The sequence below is a fragment of the Tursiops truncatus genome, chromosome X (assembly GCF_011762595.2).
Source record: "Tursiops truncatus isolate mTurTru1 chromosome X, mTurTru1.mat.Y, whole genome shotgun sequence".
NCBI lineage: Eukaryota > Metazoa > Chordata > Mammalia > Artiodactyla > Delphinidae > Tursiops > Tursiops truncatus.
The window spans coordinates 6,600,151-6,622,816 of NC_047055.1; the positions used below are offsets into that span (position 1 = coordinate 6,600,151).

General features: G+C 36.3%; 1 long non-coding RNA gene across 1 annotated transcript in view; it reads left to right on the top strand.

Moving 5' to 3' along the window:
* Positions 1-6,128: 6,128 nt before the first annotated feature.
* The window catches only part of LOC141277596 (uncharacterized), a 125,434-nt gene continuing 108,896 nt past the window's right edge, over positions 6,129-22,666 (top strand). The window contains exons 1-2 of the long non-coding RNA XR_012329226.1: positions 6,129-6,225; positions 9,285-9,378. This is a non-coding gene — a long non-coding RNA (uncharacterized lncRNA). The remainder of the gene's footprint in view (positions 6,226-9,284; positions 9,379-22,666) is intronic.

The window sequence follows — 22,666 nt, forward strand, 5'->3', positions numbered from 1 at the left end:
ATCATTTGAAAATATTTTCTCCTATTCAGTATGTTGTCTTTTCATTTTGTCAGTGGTTTCCTTTGCTGTGCAAAAGTTTTGAATTTCATTAGGTCCCATTTATTTATTTTTGCTTTTATTTCCTTTTCCTTAAGAGCTGGATCCAAAAAAATATTGGATAAATTGGATAATATATTCTTACCACATTTTAATCATACTCACTTTTTTCAAAACAGCCTTGAACTTACATATTTTTTACTACAAAGTGAAAATACAGGTATGCATTATCTACTTCCTACAGAAATAAGTAACTTAGCATTTTAAATTTTTTCTGATGCTTCTTGTATTTCTTAATTATTTTCTTATATAATTTGGAGTTTTGGAACTATTAGATTATCTAAAATTATTTGTTTTACATTATTTACCTTCTCTTCGAAGAATAATTTTACATTTTGTATTTCAACCATACTAATATATTCAGATTCTAACTTTATTGCAGGTATAAATGGTTTCTATGTTGATTGCCAAGATAGTTTTACCACTCCCTTCCCATTTATAAGCTTTTAGTTTTAATTTGCTTCTATGTTGGTTAGATTACATCTCTTTTTTTTTAACTTAGGATTTTAAGTGATTGGTCATAATTTGTCAACATTTGATTATACTTTGGTTAAAATTATGAGCATTTGCTTTTCTGATGCCTAAATATATGAAAACTATAGTCATATACCCAGCTGTTGAATTACAAATTTCTGAAAATATTGTTCCATTTATTTCTGATAGTGTGTTGCTTTTATTTATTTATGTGTTTGTAGTTATTGTTATCATCTTTACTAGAATTATTACTGTGAAAGCCATCTTTTGGCATGGCTCTTGAAGACCCTACCTCCTGATACTGATCTCTTGTATAATCTCCTCACCTTGAATGTGGGCTCTACATAGTGGCTTTTTTCTAATAAAGAGATTACAGCAAAAGTAATGGGATGTCACTTCTATGATTACGTTACAAAAGACTGTGACTTCCATCTTGCTAGCAATTCTCATTCTGATGAGGTCAACTGCCCCATTGTCAGATCCTCAGTGGAGAAGCCCACCTGGCAAGGAATCAAAGGAGATTTCTGGATAGTAGCTCGTGAGGGATTGAGGCCTCAGTTCAACAGCCTGTGAGGAAATGAGCTGGGAAGTGAAACTTTCCTGAGTTGAGGTTTTAGATGAGAGCAGAGCCTAACTGCAGCTTGTGAGAAACATAGACCCAGAGGATCCAGCTAAACTGTTCCCAGTTTTTGGACCCACAGATTCTGTCAGATGATGAATGTGTGCATTTTTAAATTTGCTGCATTTTGAGTTAATTCGTAACATAGCAATAGATTGAAAAAAACAAAAACAAAAACAATTAGCACCTATTTGTACTCTTTGTCTGCATGCTCAGGAAGCTCCTTGCATTTGTTTTCCAAAACACTGCTTTAGTCTTTTGACACACTGGCTCCTCTATGTGGGAATTCTTATATACAATTTTTAATTTCTAGAAATTCGTGTATTATTTATTCCATTTCAGTTTTAATTTTTACCTCTCATTTATTCTTTAATTTTAAATTTTATCTTGTTGCTTATTCCTTCATTGTCATTTAGTTTAATAGTGCCCTTGCTCTCTTGAATGATACTGAGCTTGAAGAGGAGATATAGGTAAAAATACATATTCTTTTTCATGCACTAACTAATATACTTTTTATCTACTTTGTTATGGTCAACTCAATTTTATGCTATGGGACCTATGATATGTTACAAGACCTATGATAACAAGACATCATTTTGGTTTTGTTATGTTTTATGTTTGCTTATCTTAGGAAAATAAGAGAGATGTCTAGGTCTGTGATTGACCCAAATTAACACGAATAGAGTATTTTCTTTGACCCCTTAACTTTTCTCCTGGCTGTTGCTATTACTCTTTTCTCTTATCATAGAGTGCAAAGTTCTTATAAGATTGATTATATTAATAAAATGTTTTTCACGTTCAGCTGTATGTTTTGCCCTGCTGTACTTCATATAGAGCAGGTAACTGGGTTGGAGTCCTATCACCAGTGTCAGAGAAAACTACTGTGCCCTGCTTGTTTTGTAATGATGAACGAGGTGCTTTCAAAAGTCAATTTGTAGCCATTGAAACAATTCTTAGTAGTTAGGTCCCTTTATGTTCCTTACCCACTCTCACTTCCAATTCTTTCTCTTACAGTGTGTAACAATATGTGCTGAAGGTGGACTTTGAGTTGTTTGTTTTTTCTTTAGGTATCATATTCACTCCTTCTCACACATCCCATTAACCCATTAATATGGAAGCTTTTGGAAATACTCTTTATCTTAATACTGTTTATAATAAGGCAGATTGGTATACCCATTTTAAAGGCGTGAAAGTTATGCCTTAGAAAAGGTAAATAATTCAACTAAGTTAACCTGGATATTAAAAGGCAAAGCTGAGATTAGAATCCAGGTGTTCTCACTTCTAGTTTAGTGACTTTTTCCTTTGTATATCACTATTTAATTTTTTTCTCAAACAGTTCTCTCGAGCAGTTTGAAGGGAAGAATAGAATGACTCAGCAGATGCCAGTTGTCCTTGGAGATAATTCTTTGGGTAGTTGGGAAATTATATGAAATTATATTCTGATATTTCACACTCTTACATGATGATTAACCTCGGTCTACTAACAAAGGATTTAAATGAAACCACAGTTTAATTAGCATATATAACCAAATCATAATTCTCTAAATGACTCCTTTCTCTCTAAAATCATGTTTCCTAAGTGGATATCAGCTGTGGAAGTTGTTTGGTATTTATGTTTTCACCCACTTGTTTTAGAAAACTCATGGTTTACCAATTTTTATTGTATTTAGATAATACCCTAAAAAGTGATTAAAATATAATGTGATGCCCACACAGGATTTGATGACAAAACATTTTCTGGTGGACAAGAGTAGTCATTCAATTTAGCATAACCAGGGTCAGACATTTAGAAAACTCTGACAACAAAGTATTATAAACTGTAGCAGAGTCAAGGAAACACAAACGAATTATGAAGCACAAAAGCAAAACAGAAGAGTTCGCTTTATACTCCAGTAGTATGACTATCTTGAAAATGGGTTTCTGGATTAAAAATTTCTGTTTGCTGTGGTTGAATGCTTAATTATATATTTTACATATGTGGCTCATTTCCCGTATTCCTCACGCGGCCTAGGAGACCTCCAAGGGGAGGGCACTCAGGCCCTGTGAGCCGTGTTGTGACCTGTGGCACTAGGACCCCTTGGAGAGTGGTGAGGGTGTAGCAGGCGGTACCAGGACCCAGGGGAACCACTGTGGGCCTGTGGAGGCTTTTGGCCCTGCAGCAAGACGAGAGAGGCCTGAGAAATTTAGAAAAATAAATAAATGCATGCCAAGCTTTAAAATGTATCCATATTATAATTAGCACTTCTATAAAATACATTTATACTATGGATTTTAATATTCTTCCAACTTTTAACTGTAATGTACATTCATTTAATTTTTCTATAGGCATCTATTAATAACTGAGTATTAAAAACTGGGGCACTTTGGGGTATATACAGAAAATAATTGCTTCCAAGATCTGTTTGACCTCACAATAGCCTGTTTTCAATTATCCCTGTTTTCATGATAATAACATTCAGGCACATACCTCCTACCAACTCATTCTGAATCTTTGATAGGGTATCTGTATATCAATAACAATTCTTTTTAAAAAGTACGATTGCCGGTCCATAAAAATGTCCCCACCCAAAAAAACAAAGGAAACACTCAAGCAAAAATCATCTCTTTAGCAGCAGCCTTGCACATGAGATCATTTTTTTTCATTCAAACATTAACACTGAGTTTAGAAACAAGCATCGTGTTGTTAAAGAAAACTTTCAGAGTGTTGGAAATGAGTAGCAATACATGTGTTGTTGTTCTGGTTCAAGTAATAAGCAGCTATATTCTCTTGTGGATGTCATTCAGCCCTTCTGGTTTCAGTAACCAGACTGGAAAATGGTAAAATTATTGTAAGACTAGATAAAAGACGATTATAATTACCAAGTGTTGTATGATGATGGTAGCAGTAGTGATGTTGAGAAATGGTGGGAGCCTGGATTAATTTTCAAAGTAGAGGCAACAGGATTTGCTGTTAGTTTGGATTTGTGGTGTGACTTACCTTATTTGACACAACTATGTTCATCTGTTAAATGGGGATAAAATTAATGAGTTTCTCTCTCATGAGGAGATTGTTATGATTAAGGGAGCTAGTGTATATAAAATGCTTAGCATAATGCTTATGACATAGTGAGTGATAAGCTAAGATAATTATATTTTAAGAGACTTCAAAAAGGAAGCCTTTGGCCCCAAGGGTAACACTTCATCAAATCCAATTCAGTTCTCCAACCATCTAGAAAGCCAGATTTATTATGACTTTGCAGCTATGATGTGGGGAAAAGAAAATATCAGAAAATAGTTTTCAGTCTCCTTGCCTTTTGCTCTGCGGGTGAGGATTATTTCATACTAAAATACCAGGCATGCCTTTTTAAAATGGTGGCATTTTGAGGTCAAGGTCAATTCTTCGCCTTGGTATTACCGGTCTGGACTAAAGAGTGAAACTTCAAAGATCTGGCTCGTTTCCAAAGACATTTTTATTTTATATACTTAAGTGGCAGAATTCCACTAACAAGCTTTCCTCTCTGATTCTACTTAAAGGAAACTGAAGAGCTAATAGAAGTGGATGCATCAGTACTAGTCATAAAAATAAGGTACTTTCTATGCATGAAATGTACTTTTATATGCTTTCTTTTCTCCATCAGTGCTAATAAAGTATTGTAGTTATGTGTAAACAGCCACATTTTCACCACTACTTCAGCCTCATTCATTTAGTGATACTGGAAAGTTTCATTTTTTCTTGCATGTATGTTCTTGTTTAAAAGTCCCTAAAGGCCCATAAAGGCTTTATTTTCTCAATATAATATTTCATGGGCATACAAAATTTTAAAATTCAATCCTTGGAAGTGTTCTCTGATTTCACTGTACCATTATTATTGATGCCTTTATCAAAAACCTATTCTAAGCAACTGATTTGACTCATAATAAAATCCACCTTAGATTGTTCCACAAGAAATTAGCCTGAGTTTCTCAATCAGTGGACTCTAATCCCCGCCTAGTTTTCTGCTACCTTGTAATCACCACAGGCAACACCAGCCTAGATGGAAAGCAGAGCAACCCCTCTGTGCTCCAAACAATTGTCCAGGGTAAATATCAGCTCTGCCTGGGCTGGTTGTGTTTGAGTGTACATATGGGTATATGTAAGTGTCTTAGCAAGTGTCTTAGCAAGAAAGTAGAGTAATCAATGTTGACGTTGTGTCCTCTGACATTTTTTCCCATTATTTCATTATTCCATTATTTTAGTCTTTGGGGGTGCTGCGGGTGACTTTTGATACAGTGAATTTTTTGTTCCCTCTGAAGGTCTTTAGATGCTTACAACATACTGTGAGGTGCAACAAACATCAGTAGGAGGTAGGTCACCTGTTGGCAATTTCTTTGTCTGCCTGTCTTTCAGGAGTGTCATTGTCACCTTTCACACCTCAAGAACCTCTTTCCATCTGGGTTCTGGTAAGCTGGGCCCTAATGTCATCCTCACCCCCAAACACAGGTGGAAACACCACAACCTTGTTTGTGTGTTAGTGTTTAGGAGGAATCTGTCTTCAGTGCTCAGCCCTCACTCAGTCCTTATCCCCAATGTCTGGCTAATTGTGGGCCTGCTGCTGTGGTCCTCAACCCTGCAGGACTCCATTTTTCTCCCTTCTCACACACCTGCCTGTCCCCTTTCCTTCCCTTCTTCCCATCGTCAGAGAAATCATGAAGATATACACACATCCCCTGGAAAGAAGGACTTTTCCTAACTTGTTAATTTTATTTTAATCATCACCATTTATATATTCTGTTGTTGTAATATTTGGCCTTTACATGGTTGACAATTTTAGACCTCTGGAAATACAGTAGATAGTTCTGAGGTCTCTGGCCCGCACACGATAGTTACTGGCTCCACTTGATGTGGTTCAGTTTCCTGAGTCTCTTGGTCCTAAATTGGCTGATTTTGATTCACTTTCTCTTTCAGCTTGTGGCAATGGCCGAATAGTGTTGGCCCCCTTGAAATGGTGGCTTTCTTGAAGAAGTGGTAGTTGTTACAGAAGGGCTATTTTTACCTTCATGATTATCTTCTGCATCTGGTAGGAAAATAGAGCAATCTCAGAAGGGCATTGGCTTGACAGTTTCTTGTATAGTTAAACATACTCTTTCTATATGTCCCAGGTGTTCTACTCCTAAGTATTTTCCAAAGAAAAATTAAAACATATATAAACCAGAAACTTGCACATGGATGTTCATAGCTTTGGTTGTAATAATAAAAAACTGGAAATAACCCACATATTCCTAACCTGGGGAATAGTTAAACAGATTTTGATACATTTACAGATTTTGATACATTCATACATTGGAATCTACTAAGCCATAAAAATGAGCTAACTACTGGTAGTTAACTCATTCATCCATGTTCCTTGAAGGTACACGCATGGATCTGAATGGCATTAGCTAATTCAAAGTAATCAGACCCAAAATTAGACACTTTCGAGGAGACAAAACTTAGGGACAGAAGAGATCAGTAGCTTTCAGCACATGGAGGTGGGAGAAGATATTTGTTATCAATGGGAATGGGGACATTTTTTGAGGTAATGGAACTCTTTTATACCTTGAATGTTGCCATAGTTATATGACTATGTACATTTGTGAAATTTCACAGCAACGTACACCAAAAGTATGATTTTTATTGTATGTGAAGTATACATTAATAAAAAATGACATAATTTATAACCACACATAAGTCTGGGTTCTGAAAAAAACATACTATCATGTATATCTTGCTTGGGTCCAATTGTAAGGGATGCAGCAAAAACCTCCTTTTTCCTCTTTCTTCAGAATCTGGTTCCTCCTCAGCTACTCCTCTGTTTAATCCTTGCCTTTTCCCACCAATTTGGTTTCTTGCCAGTTATATACCTCCTGTGGGAGACATTTTATCAGTGACCTTAAATATTAATATTTCCTAGAACAATAATTCTGAGAAGACAGACCAAAACACTGGACTAAGATCCAAAAAATTTTAGTTCTATTTTTTTTTTTTTTTTTTGCGGTACGCGGGCGTCTCACTGCTGTGGCCTCTCCCATTGCGGAGCACAGGCTCCGGACGCGCAGGCTCAGCGGCCATGGCTCACGGGCCCAGCCGCTCCGCGGCATGTGGGATCTTCCCGGACTGGGGCACGAACCTCTCAACCACTGTGCCACCAGGGAAGCCCCTTAGTTCTATTTTTGACTATGTCACCAATTCATTCTGCAACCTTTTTGCCCAGTCACTTTTCTCAGAGTCCCCATTTCTCTCTCTATAAAATGAGGCAGCAGGACTAGATCTCTGAGGCCCCTTCAAGCTTCAGTGCTTCATGATTCTATCTAGCAATCAGGTTTAACATATTGAAAATTAAATGAGGAGCCTCATAATTTCTAAAGTCATGTTTTCACCCAGGATCCTATTTGCCAATTCATTATTATGGATTATTCATGCATATAAATTCCTTCAGGCATATTTTTTCCAGTTTGCATTAAGACTTTATTCAGAACTTTGATCTTTGTCAAAATAACCCCCTTTAGCAGAAAATCCATCCAAAGGCAGAGCCAATTAATTATGATAATTTTTTAACATCTTTATTGGAGTATAATTGCTTTACAGTGGTGTGTTAGTTTCTGCTTTATAACAAAGTGAATCAGTTATACATATACATATGTTCCCATATCTCTTCCCTCCTGCGTCTCCCTCCCTCCCACCCTCCCTATCCCACCCTCCCTATCCCACCCCTCTAGGTGGTCACAAACCACCGAGCTGATCTCCCTGTGCTATGTGGCTGCTTCCCACTAGCTATCTATTTTACGTTTGGTAGTGTATATATGTCCATGCCACTCTCTCACTTTGTCCCAGCTTACCCTTCCCCCTCCCCATATCCTCAAGTCCATTCTCTAGTAGGTCTGTGTCTTTATTCCCGTCTTACCCCTAGGTTCTTCATGACCTTTTTTTTTTTTTCCTTAGATTCCATATATATGTGTTAGCATACGGTATTTGTTTTTTTCTTTCTGACTTACTTCACTCTGTATGACAGACTCTAGGTCCATCCACCTCACTACAAATATCTCAATTTGATAACAGGAAGTTATGAAGTTCACCTGAAAGCGTGAAGCTCATTCTCATCCTAGTATTTTCTACTTTCAGTTTCAATTTTCAGTTTAGCAAATGTTTATTAAGCCCACTATGTGATTATACCTATTTATTGCAATTTAAAAATTTTTGTGCAGAGTGAAACATATTTCATTCATTAAACAGTTAACGAACTACTACAATGTGCAGTCAGGGACTTCCATTGTGGGAGGGGATGGACACATCAAAATCCACTACAACTAATTTTTTTTTGCAAATTGCAGGAATGTCCTCTGACGCAGATTCTGGTATATTCTATAATAACATTTTCTAAACTATTTCATGTCATAGCACCAATAGAAAGATGATATTTGTACAGCCCCTGGGATAAATAGACAAGGCAGCTCAGGGTACTTAATCAGCCTAGTAGATGCAGCTGCCTCAGGTCCCAATTAGTTAACCTGATGATATCTTCATACATCTGTAAACCATTTGTAACATGCGGCTCTGCCTTGGAAACCACCATCACTCACAGCCAGTAGGCCACTGTTATCTAAATAACATAACCTTCAGTTGTATGAAGATGGGAAAAGATAAATACTGGACTGTAGTTCTAGGCAATAGGCTGGGTTCTGAGGATTACAAAGATGAATACAGTGCAGCACCTACTTTCACCAAGGTTGAAGCCTGCTGAGAGTGAAGGTAAAGAAATTATCATTAGAGTACAGTATGGTAAGTGCCATAATACAGTGATACGTAAAAGAGATACGTGTAATTGGAGCATGCAGAGTATATTAGCTCAGGTCCACGGAGAAGCAGACACTGAGGCATGTTTAGATATGCCGGAGGTCTATTGGGGAAAATAATCAGGTGTAGATAGGAGAGCTTCAGATGATAAAGCAGGTGTGACCTATATGAAGAATGGGAAGGGGGAGAAGTGAAAACTGGGTGGAGTTTCATACTGCACTGCATTTCTGGGAGAGGTTTGGCCAGGTTGATGGGGAGGAATCCTCAAGCCAAAGTTACTTACTACAGGAGTCTCACCTTCCACAGGAATGTGCCAGAATTTATAACCAGACATACTCTCATCATTGGCTGGAAGCCTTAGGAGACCTCAGCTGAGCACAAAGATGCAACGCCAAGTAAGGTAAAACGGAAAAGTTTTCTCATTTTATTTTACCATAGAACTTGGTTTGGCTCCATAATTGGGAACACTGTTGTTTATTTCAGCACCGGATTGTAGTCATAGAGTGTGATGTTACCTATGAGATTTTCATATATTCTGTTTATCATGTTTGAGGAAGTTCACTTCTATTCCTAGTATGTTGGGTGGTGTTTCTTTTTTTATCATAAATGTTATTGGATTTTGTCTAGTGTTTTTTTTTCTTTCTGTACCAAGTGAAATGATCATTTGTGGGTTTTTTTCCTTGATTCTGTTAATGTGCTGTATAACTTTGATTTTATATGTTGAACCACCATTGCATTCCTGGTATAAATCCCAGCTGGTCATGCTGCATTTGAAAATGCTGCTGGATTTGGTTTGCTAGTGTTTTGTTTAGGATTTTTCATCTATATTCATAAGCGTTATTGGTCTGTAGTTTACTTTTTCTTGTGGTATCTTTTCCTGGGTTTGGTATCAGCGTATTGATGGCCTGGTAGAATTAATTAGGAAGAGTACCATCATCTTATATTGGTATTTACCCAGTGAAGCCCTGGGATTGATTTGTTGGGAGGTTTATGATTACTGACTCAAAATCTTTACGTGTTATTATTCTCTTCAGATTTTCTGCCTTTTTAAGTCACTTTTGGTAGTTTTTGTGTTTTTAGTAATTCATCTATATTATCTAGGTTAAATAATTTGTTGGTGTACAATTGTTTATAGTATTGTTTTATAATTCATTTTGTTTTAGAAAGGTCAGTAGTAATAACCCCACTTTCACTTTCAATTTTAGTAATTTGAGTCTTCTTTTATTGAGTCATTCTAGCTACAGATTTGTCAATTTTGGTTTTTTTGAAGAACCAACTTTTATTTTTATTAATTCTCTGTATTGTTTTTCATTTATCTCTGCTATAATCTTTATTATTTCCTCTCTTCTTCTAGTTTTGGGTTTAGTTTGCTCTTTTACTAGTTCCTTAAGTTGTAATGTAGGTTACTGATTTGATATCTTGCTTAATTTTAATGGAGGCTTTCACAGCTAGAAATTTCCCTCCGAGCTGTGCTTTCACTATATCCCACACATTTTGCTATGCTAGAGTGTTTTTGTTCTCTTCAAAGTATTTTCTACTTTCCCTTATGATCACTTCGTTGACCCATTGGATGTTTAAGACTGTGTTGTTTAATTCCCACGTATTTGTGAACTTTCCAGTTTCCCTATTTTCATTCCATTTGCCTGGAGAAGATACTTTGTATGATTTTAATCTTTTGAAATTTGTATAGACTTAATTAGTGGCCTAACATGTAATCTATCCTGGAAATGTACTATGTGAACTTGAAAAAGTGTATATTCTGCTTTTGTTGGATGAAGTCTTCTATAGATGTCTGTTAGGGCTGTTTGGTATATGGTATTGTTCAATCGAGTATTTCCTCACTGATAATGTCTAGATTTTCTATTTATTATTGAAAGAATTCTTCTTATTATAGAATATCTATTTCCACATTCAATTCTGCCAGTTTTTGCTGCAAACGTTTTGGGGACTCTGTTATTAAGTGTGTATGTGTTTGTAATTATTATATCTTCTTGGTGGATTGACATGTTTATAAATATATAATGTTCTTCCTTAACTTAAAAAATTTTTTTTAATTTATTTATTTATACAGCAGGTTCTTATTAGTTATCTATTTTATACACTAATATGTATATTAGTGTACATATGTCAATCTCCCAATTCATCCCACCACCCCCACCCCCACCCCCGCCACTTTCCCCCCTTGGTGTCCATACGTTTGTTCTCTACATCTGTGTCTCTATTTCTGCCCTGCAAACCGGTTCATCTGTACCATTTTTCTAGGTTCCACATATAGGCGTTAATATACAATATTTGTTTTTCTCTTTCTGACTTACTTCACTCTGTATGACAGTCTCTAGATCCATCCATGCTTCCTTAACTCATAACAATTTTTGACTTAAATTTTATTTAGTCTGATATTAGTGTAGCCACTCCAGCTTTCTGTAGGCTGTTATTCTCATGGAATGTCTTTTTTCATTCTTTAATTTTCAACATATTTGTGTCCTTGGATCTAAAATTAATCTCCCATAGACAGCATATAGTTGGATCATGTTTTCTAATCTGTTGTGCCAATCTCTCTTTTATTTTATTATTTTTTAAGTGAGATATAGTTGAGTTACAATGTTGTATTAGTTTCTGGTGTACATCAAAGTGATTGAGCTATATATATATAGATATAGATATTGATATTGATATTTATATATATATTTCAGATTCTTTTCCATTATAGGTTATTACAAGATATTGAATATAGTTCCCTGTGCTATACAGTACGACCTTGTTGGTTATCAATTTTATATATAGTAGTATGTATCTGTTAATCCCAAACTGCTAATTTATCCCTCCCCCTCTTTCCCCTTTGGTAACCATAAGTTTGTTTTCTATGTCTGGGAGTCTATTTCCGTTTCATAGATAAGTTCATTTGTATCGTTTGTTTTAGATTCCACATATAAGTGATATCACATGATATTTGTCTTTCTTTGTCTGACTTACTTCATTTAGTATGATAATCTCTAGGTCCATCCATGTTGCTGCAAATGACATTATTTCATTCTTTTTTATGGCTGAGTAATATCCCATTGTATACATAAACCACGTCTTCTTTATCCATTCATCTGTCAATGGACACTTAGGTTGCTTCCATGTCTGCGCTATTGTAAATAGTGCTGCAATGAACACTGGGGTGCATGCATCTTTTTGAATTAGAGTTTTCTCCAGATATATGCCCAAGAGTGGGATTGCTAGAGTATATGGTAGCTCTATTTTTAGTTTTTTAAGGAACCTGCATACTGTTCTTCATCGTGACTGCACCAATTTACATTCCCATCAGCAGTGTAGGAGGGTTTCCTTTCCTCCACATCCTCTCCAGTATTTATTATTTGTAGACTTTTTGATGATGGCCATTCTGACTGGCGTGAGGTGATACCTCGTTGTAGTTTTGATGTTCATTTCTCTAATAATTAGCAATGTTGAGCATCTTTTCATGTGCCTTTTGGCCATCTGTATGTCTTCTTTGAAGAAGTGTCTATCTAGGTCTTCTGCCCAGTTTTTGATTGGGTTGTTTGTTTTTTTGATATTGAGCTGTATGAGCTGTTTGTACTTTTGGAAATTAATCCCTTGTCAGTAGCATCATTTGAAAATACTTTCTCCCATTCTGTAGGTTATCTTTTTGTTTTATTTATGGTTTCCTTTGCTATGTGAAAGCTTATAAGTTTGATTAGGTTTGATTTGTTTATTTTTGCTTTTTTTTCTTTTGCCTTGGGAGACTGACCTAAGAAAACTGCTACAATTTATGTCAGGGAATGTTTTGCCTAAAACTCTCTTCTGGGAGCTTTATGATGTCATTTTATTTATTTATTTATTTATTCATTCATTCATTCATTCATTTATTCATTTATGGCTGTGTTGGGTCTTCATTTCTGTGCCAGAACTTTCTCTAGTTGCAGCGAGTGGGGGCCACTCTTCATCGTGGTGCGCGGGCCTCTCACTATTGCGGCCTCTCTTGTTGTGGAGCACAAGCTCCAGACACACAGGCTCAGTAGTTGTGGCTCACGGGCCTAGTTGCTCCGCGGCATGTGGGATCTTCCCAGACCAGGGCTCGAACCCGTGTCCCCTGCATTGGCAGGCAGATTCTCAACCACTGCGCCACCAGGGAAGCCCTGGTGTCATGTTTTATATTTAAGTCCTTAAGTCATTTTGAGTTTATTTTTGTGTATGGTGTGAGGGTGTGTTCTAAATTCATTGATTTATATGTGGCTGTCCAGCTTTCCCAACACCACTTGCTGAAGAGACTGTCTTTTCTCCTTGTATTGAATATATTCTTGCCTCCTTTGTTAAAGATTGACTATAGGTGTGGGGGTAATCTCTCTCTTTTAATTGGAGAGTTTAATCCATATTTATTTCAAGTAATTGCTGATAAGGAGGGACTTCTGCCATTTTGCTGTTTGTTTTTGATATTTTCTTGTGTACTGTTTTAATCTTACTTTTTTCTATATTTTTACTGTATTTTTGAGTTATTTTCTTCGTGGTTGCCCAGGAAATTACAAATAACATCTTAAATATATAACAGCCTAGAACGTGCTAATACCAACTTACCTTCAATAGTACACAGATGTCTGCTCCTGTATATCTCCATTCGCCACTCCACCTTTATCCTGTTATTGTCACAGATTACATATTTTTATACATTGTATACCCATCAACCTAGACTTATGATTTATGAAATTGTGTTTTAAATCAAATAGTAAAAAAGAATTTATAAAGAAAAATACTTTTTACTTTATATAAAAATATATTTGCCTATGTAGTTACCTTTTTAGTGTTCTTTATTTCTTTATGTAGAATTGAGTTACTGTCTAGGATCCTTTTATTTTAGGCTGAAGGACTGCCTTTAATATTTGTTGTAGGCAGATCTGATAAAGACAAACTCTCATTGTTTGTTTGTTTGTTTGGTTTTTACCTAGCAATGTCTTAATTTCTCCTTCATTTTTAAAAAATAATTAATTAATTTATTTTTGGCTGAGTTGGGTCCTTGCTGCTGCGCTTTCTCTAGTTGCAGCACAGGCTCGGTAGCTGCGGCACCCGGGCCCAGCTGCTCCACGGAATGTGGGATCCTCCCGGCCCAGGGCCCGAACCCGCGTCCCCTGCATTGGCAGGCAAACTCCCAACCACTGCACCACCAGGGAAGTCCCTCTCCTTCATTTTTAAAGGATAGTTTTGCCAGTTATAGAATTTGTAACATACTATGTTTTCTTTAAGTACATTAAATTGTAATCCCACTTCTTTCTGGCCTCCATGGTTTCTGATGAGAAATCAACTATTAATCTTATTGTGATTTCCTTGTATATGATGAATCACTCCTGCTGCTTTCATGATTGTCTTTATCATTAGTTTTTCACAAATTGATTATGACATGTCTAGGTATAGATCTCTTTCAGTTTATCCTACTTTGAGATTATTGAGCTTCTTGGATGTGTAGATTAATACTTTTCATCAAATTTGGGAAGTTTTCAGCATTTACTTCTCTAAATAGATTTTTCCCCCATACCTTTCTCTCCTCTCTTTCTGGGACTACCACTATGCATGTGTTGGTACCATTAATGATGTGCCTAAGGTTCTGAGGCCCTATTCATTTTGCTTCATTCTCTTTTCTTACTGTTGTTGACAGGATAGGCTCAGCTGTCCAATCTGCATGCTCACTGAAACTATCTTCTGCCTTCCACAATCTGATTTTGAGAACCTCTAGTTAATTTTTCATTTCAGTTATTTTACTCTTCAACTCCAAAATTTCTGTCTTTCTCTTTTTGATAATTTTTTCACTTTATTAATATTCTCAATTTAGTGAAACATCATTTCCCTACATTTTTTAGTTCTTTAGACATAGTTTCCTTCAGTTTATTTGATATATTTAAACATCTGATGTAAAGTCTTTCTTTAGAAAGTCCAATGGGCTTCCTCAGGCAGTTTCTATTGATATTTTTTCCCTGTGTATAGGTTGTACATTTTTTTATTTCTCTGCCTAATTTTTTAGATGGCCTTTTTGATTATGATGTGCATACTCTAAATAGCATATTCTTTTCCCTTCCCAGGATTTGTTGTTGCTACTGCTTATTCTATTTTTTGTTATTTGTTTGTTTAGTGACTTACCTGTACTAAATGCTGTAATGTCTGTATTATTTTTCAAGTGTGGTCACTGAAGACTCTGCTCTGTTAGCTCAGTGGTCAACTAATAATTGTACAGAGGTTTCTTTAAACACCTATAGCCAAAAAAAAATCTTCCATTCTTTGCCCAGGGACTATCTGTGTGTGTTGAAGCATGCCTTTATCACATAGCTAGGCAGTGGACACATAGTTTAGCCTTTACTTACTGATTCCATAGTGCTTCAAGTAAGCAGGAGATGAAATCATAGGGCCTTCTCAGGTCTTCCCTGAACATGTACACAGCACTGAGCACATGTGTGGCTTTCTAGATTGCCAGGAATATATTTAATGTTTCCAAGGTCCTCTGAACATCTCATTCCCCACCCTTTCCTCCCAAGGTATTTGGTTATTGTATTGATTGGCAGAAACTTTATCTATCACCGCAGGCAGAAGCAACCTAAGACATTAGCCTGTAAATGTATACAACAAATACCCCCGAGCCTATTGCAGCCTTAACACTAGGCCAGTTCCCAGTTAAGCGAAATAAAAACAAGTCTTTGGAGCAGATATTCCAAGAAGTCACCATACAGGTCAGAGCAAATAATTTCAGTTGACCCGTGAACAATGTGGGGGTTAGGGGTGCCAACCTTCAATGCAGTTGCAAATTCGGGTATAACTTATAGTTGGCATTCCATATCCATGGTCCTTCCATATCTACAGTTCTGCAGCCACAGATTCTACCAAGTGCGGATCATGTAGTACTGTTGTATTTACTATTGAAAAAAATCCACATATAAGTGGACCTGCACAGTTCATACCTGTGTGTTGTTAAAGGGGCAACTGTAATTATAATTATTATGAATGAGGTCTGTTCTGTTCCCTCCAGTACTGGACACCAATACCTAGGAAGCACTCTGTTATTTTCATGGCTACTGCAGATATAGGGAAGAGAAGATGAAACTGGAGTAAGTTAAAATGCCACAAACTTTACTGTTCTTACCAATAATTAGCATTTTCCCTCCGGCTTTATTGAGGAACTATTAACAAATGAAAATTATACATATTTACAGTATATAGTGTGATGTTTTATTATATAAATACATTGTGAAATAATTGCCAAAACCAAGAGAAGTAACAAATCTACCATCTCATAGTTACCTGTTTATTTGTGGTGAGAACACTTGATATCTACCCTCCTGGCAAATTTCAAGTATACAGTATATTATTATTAACTAGAGTCAGCATGCTATACATTAGATCTCCAAAACTTATTCATCTTATAACTGAAAGTTTGTACACTTTTGACCAACATCTCCTCTTTTGCCCAAGACCTCCCTCCTAGCTCCTAGAAGCCACCATTCTACTCTGCTTCTATGAGTTCAACTTTTTTATATTCCACATGTGAGGTAATACAGTATTTGTCTTTCTGTGGCTGTCTTATTCCACATAGCATGATATCTTCTAGGTTCATCCATGTTGCCACAAATGGCAGGATTTCTGTCTTTTCATTTTATTGTATTTTTATTTTTAAATATTTATTTATTTATTTATTTATTTGGCTGTACCGGGTCCTAGTTGTGGCATGTCGGACCTTTTAGCTGTGGCATGTCGGATCTTTTAGTTGCAGCGTGTGTGATCTAGTTCCCTGAGCAGAAATCGAACCCAGGCCGCCTGCATTAGGAGCGTGGAGTCTTAACCACTGGACCACCAGGGAAGTCCCAGGATTTCCTTCTTTTTAAAGGTTGAATAATATTCCATTGTGTGTGTGTATGTATATACCACATATAGCCATATATTCCATATCCTTGCTGTGAACATGGGAGTACAGATATCTCTTTGAGATCCTGATTTCATTTGCTTCGCATATATACCCAGAAGTGGGATTGCTAGTTCATACGGTAGTTCTACTTTTAATTTTTGGAGGGATACCTATACTGCTTTTCATAATGGCTGGAACAGTTTATATTTCCAACAAAGGTATATAAGGGTTCCCTTTTCTCCATCCTTGCTAATACTTGTTATGTCTTTCATTTAATAGCCATCCTAACAGATGTGAGGTGATACCCCATTGTAGTTTTGATTTACATTTCCCTAATGATTATTAGTGAAGTTGAGCACATTTTCAAGTACTTCTTGGCCATTTGTATGTCTTTTTTGGGGAAAATGTCTATTTAGTTCCTCTACCCATTTTTCAATCAGACTGTTTGTTTTGCTATCGAGTAGCACGGGTTTGTGTATGTATATGTGTGTGTATGCATGAACATACTTGGAGGGACTATGGCTCCAGAGTTCAGGCTGCTGGTGGTTCCAGTGCCTGGTGCTCAGGTCCTCTCACTGCAGCATTGCTATAGGTTTGCAAGGCACAGTCCCTTGTGGACTGGTTACAGAGCCAGAGTCCAGAGTGCAGGCATTCACGGAGCAACAGTGGCTCTGAGGTTGGGATACAGGTGATACTGCTGTGGCAGTGGCTCCAGTGTCAAGGCACGGACACTCACAGAGCAGCGATAGAGCCAGGTTGTATACACATATATATTATTAAAAATCTATTCAAATCTTCCATTTCTTACTTAGTCAGTTTTGGTAGTTTGCATCTTTATAGGAATTTGTCCATTTCATTTATATTCTCATTTTTGGTACAAAAATGTTCTTAGTATTCACTTATTACATAAAATATATATTTTCTGAATTGTAAAGGAAAACACTGGAATAAGTGTGGGATAGGGTGGAGATATATATGTGTGTGTGTGTGTGTGTGTGTGTGTATTTATATATACCCACACAGGGTGGATATATGTATGGATATATATGTATATATGTGTGTATATGTATGGATATATGTGTATATGTATATGTGTGTATATATGTATATATATACACACACACACACATATATATGTATGTATGTAAGTATTAGTATATGTATACATACACTTACTCCAGTGTTTTCCTTTATAATTTCTAAAATGTACCATACTACATTGTGCCTCTGTACTTTTGCTCTTGCTCTTCCATCCACCTGGAATCTCATTGGCCTGGATAATGTCTCTTTATCTCTGACAATGTAGTATAAGCATCCCACATTTAAGAAGCATCCTTATACACCTTTAGGCAGGTGTAATGATAACCATCTCTGCTCCCATATCATACTTATCCTTGCACATATATCTTTTCTTAATATAATCCATTACATATGAATAACTTTCTCAATTGACTATGACTTTGGAAAAAGGACTAATTTTTCTTTTAATTCCAGTGGCTAGAAAAGTGGTTAGCACATAGTTTGTTATCAGTAGCTACTAAACTGAACTGAACTTATTTAAATCAATGTGAAGGATACACAGATGCTAACAAATCCAGAAATCATAGAAATCATTTTTCATTGTGAATAATGTTTGCCTGATTATGTGCAAATAATAACAATGAAACCATCAACAGTAACAGTAGCCTCCTTTTATTGTGTTGCTAAAGTGGGCCAGGTGTGGAATATATGCTTTATGCATGTTCTCATTTCATTCACACAACAATTACGAGAAATGCCAACATTTTAATCTTTTTGGTTTGGAACCAAGGATGTCTAAATGTGAGATTTAAGCAGCATGCATTTTATACTTGCTAATATGACTTTCATTTGCTTTTTTCTCTTTTCTATTCATATTATGCTTTGGATAGACTCTCTAAGCATATGTCCTTCCAAATGCCTTCATAAATCTTCTATAGTTGCTGTCCTCTACAGCTTTAAGGAGGTAGGTAGATTTTTCCCTTTAATTAGTAGAAATTAAACTGGGAAAATTGTTTATATTTACATGTTTTAGACAGGCAAAATATTTTTTTTGAAGTTTAATCTCAGTTACTTTTTTTAAACATCTTTATTGGAGTATAATTGCTTTACAATGGTGTGTTAGTTTCTGCTTTATAACAAAGTGAATCAGTTATACATATACATATGTTCCCATATCTCTTCCCTCTTGCGTCTCCCTCCCTTCCACCCTCCCTATCCCACCCTTCTAGGTGGTCACAAACCACCGAGCTGATCTCCCTGTGCTATGCGGCTGCTTCCCACTAGCTATCAATTTTACGTTTGGTAGTGTATATATGTCCATGCCACTCTCTCACTTTGTCCCAGCTTACCCTTCCCCCTCCCCATATCCTCAAGTCCATTCTCTAGTAGGTCTGTGTGTTTATTCCTGTCTTACCACTAGGTTCTTCATGACATTTTTTTTCCTTAGATTCCATATATATGTGTTAACATACGGTATTTGTTTTTCTCTTTCTGACTTACTTCACTCTGTATGACAGACTCTAGGTCCATCCATCTCACTACAAATAACTCAATTTCGTTTCTTTTTATGGCTGAGTAATATTCCATTGTATATATGTGCCACATCTTCTTTATCCATTCATCTGTTGATGGACACTTAGGTTGCTTCCATGTCCTGGCTATTGTAAATAGAGCTGCAATGAATATTTTGGTACATGACTCTTTTTGAATTATGGTTTTCTCAGGGTATATGCCCAGTAGTGGGATTGCTGGTACAAAAACAGAAATATAGATCAATGGAACAGGATAGAAAGCCCAGAGATAAACCCACGCACATATGGTCAGGCAAAATATTTTATCAGAATTCTTTAGAGTTAACTGGTAGGAGATGCAATTTCCCTCATTTTAAAATAGAAAATATTTTTGCTATAAATATTAATGTGTTTTGGAAGGAAAAAACCTTACCCTTTCACTAATAAATAGAAGACTGTTCTAATCTCAGTTCTTCACTTCACTAATTTATTGTTATCTTAGGAATTGCTTCTCTTTTCTTGGCCTCAGTTTGCTCAGCTTGGTAATGAAGGCACTGAACTAAATTATCGAAGGTACCTTTGAGTTCTAGTATTTTGTGAGTAACTAACACACAATAGTCATATTTGGTGAATAAATAAATATGCGACTTTAGTTTATCACCAACTACCCCAATTTTTTATGTTCTAAAGATCTCATTAATCTACCTTCTCTTTTTTTTTTCTATTGCTGTTCCTGAAGTCAGACTTGAACAATTGCAGTGGTCTCTGAAATACTGTCTCTGCCTCCAATCTCATGGTCTTCCAAACATTTTTGCATGCATCATGCAAAATGTACCATGCATCATGCAAAATGTACCATATCATGAGAATGTACCATTCTCATGATAAAAATTCCTCAGAAGAAACCTATACGATTCAGGAAAACTTCCATACTATTCATGGACTAAGGCTTTTCATGATCTGACTTCAAACTATCTTTCTACACTCAGATCTCTTTCCATGCTTCTCATGTATTCCAAATTCCATTAGTGGAACACTGTTTATCATTCCATGAAAGTATCGTAAGTTTTATACCCTATAACTTTGTACATATTAATTTTAATTCCCATGATGCACTGTCCACACCTTCTCTCTCACTCTCTTCCCCCTTCCACCTTTTCTAAGCCCAAGGAGACACTGAATACCTCAACTTGTGTCAGCTGCCCACCTCCACAACAATCTATTATAGCCAGAAGCATGGTGACAAAATCAAATATATGGTTTCTAGAAGTTCAGCCTTATTAGTCAAGTAGGCAATTCCCAGAAGAGAACACCAAATAGGCATCCTTTGTACTCATGATTTCAAAATATGACTGATCATTATAATAATACAAAAAATTATTTTGAAAGTACTGTTCCAAGTTCTAAACTTTTGGGGGTTTTGCAATGTGATAAATAAATAATACCCTCTGCCCTGACCAAGTTCTGAGCCAATTAAGAGACAAGACAAAGAATCCACGGTTAGCGAACAAAATATCACCTTTATTGTTAATAAAGCTATTATTAGATAATTCAGCTTATATCTGAAAAAAATCATACTTCTTAATACTGAATTCCACAGGTCAGCAGAGTTGTCTACCCAATCATTGACAACAGTACTAAAAATTAGTACTATAATTGGAGATCTAGGAAACTGTGAGATCCCAGGAAATGTTTGAATGCTAAGGAAGACAATCCAGCAGAGAGGTATAGAGTATTGAAGATACAGGAGAAAGAGTAGATACCTGCAGGAGCAAAGTCCTTTAAAGGTAAAGAGAGATGGGATGCCAACAACTCTTAGAGGAATTGGGGCCTGAGGGGTAGGTGTGTGCATGTGGGCACGGGCACACACTTACGTCAGTCAGCATTCAACAGCAGAAACAGAACTTGTAGGATATGTAGGTAGATAGAACATACACATACACACACAATCAAGAAATTGAATTATGTGATTGTGGGCAATGGCCTAGACCCAGGTAGAATTTCTTCTCTCTCAGGGAAGCCTCAGCCATGCTTCTGAGGTCTTACAAATTATATATGTAGTCAGTCCCATGCAAGTCACCCAGAATAATCTTCCTTAAAGCCCTTCCCAGCATCACCTAGATTAGTGTTTGATTGAATAGCTGGGGACTGTAGCTTAGTCAAGCTGACTCATTAAAAAGATCATCATAGCACCTGCAAAATCATTCCTTTTAAATATACTGCCTTTGTAACCCTTAATTATTTGGGCAATCTTCAATCCCACTGTTCTTGTTATCTATTATATCATGAGAGTTGTGGCAATTGACATTTCAGCCCACAGATTGAGCAGTTAAAAAATCTCATTAAGGTTTCTGGAGAGTGCTCTGGCTAATCATGTGTACCTTATCATTTAGTTACGTTTATCTTTTTTTATTTTTAGCTTTATTGAGATATAATTGACATATAACATTGCATAGGTTTAAGGTGCAACATGATGATCTGATATACATATATACAAATCGTCCTCAACTTAGGTCCCAATAAGCCCATCTTAAGTTGAAAAATATCATTAAGTCAAAAAGGCATTTAATACACCTAACCTACCGAACATCATAGCATAGCCTAGTCTACCTTAAATGTGCTCAGAACACTTCCTGTAGTCAACAGTTTGGCAAAATCATCTAACATAAAGCCTATTTCAGAAAATGTTGAGTATCTCATGTTATTTTTAAATTTATTATTTATTTATTTATTTTTATTGGAGTATAGTTGCTTTACAATGTTGTGTTAGTTTCTGGTGTACAGCAAAGTGAATCAGCTATATGTATACATATGTCTGCTCCTTTTTGGATTTCCTTCCCATTTAGGTCACCACAGAGCACTGAGTAGAGTTCCTTGTGCTATACAGTAGGTTCTCATTAGTTATCTATTTTTACATAGTAGCATATATATGTCAATCCCAATATCCCAATTCATCCCATCCTGCCCTTTCCCCCCTTTGAATCCATATGTTTGTTCTCTATGCCTGCATCTCTATTTCTGCTTTGCAGATAGGTTCATCTGCACCATTTTTCTAGATTCCACATATATGCGTTAATATACGATATTTGTTTTTCTCATGTAATTTATTGAATAGTGTAATTAAAGTGAAAAACAGAATAGTTTTCTGGGTACGGAATGGTGGTAAGTGTATGGGTTGTTTATCCTCATAACTGCATGGCTGACTGGGAGCTGTGGCCCACTGCTGCTGCCCAGCAACAGGAGAGAGAATAGGTCTGTGTATCACTATCTGAGAAAAG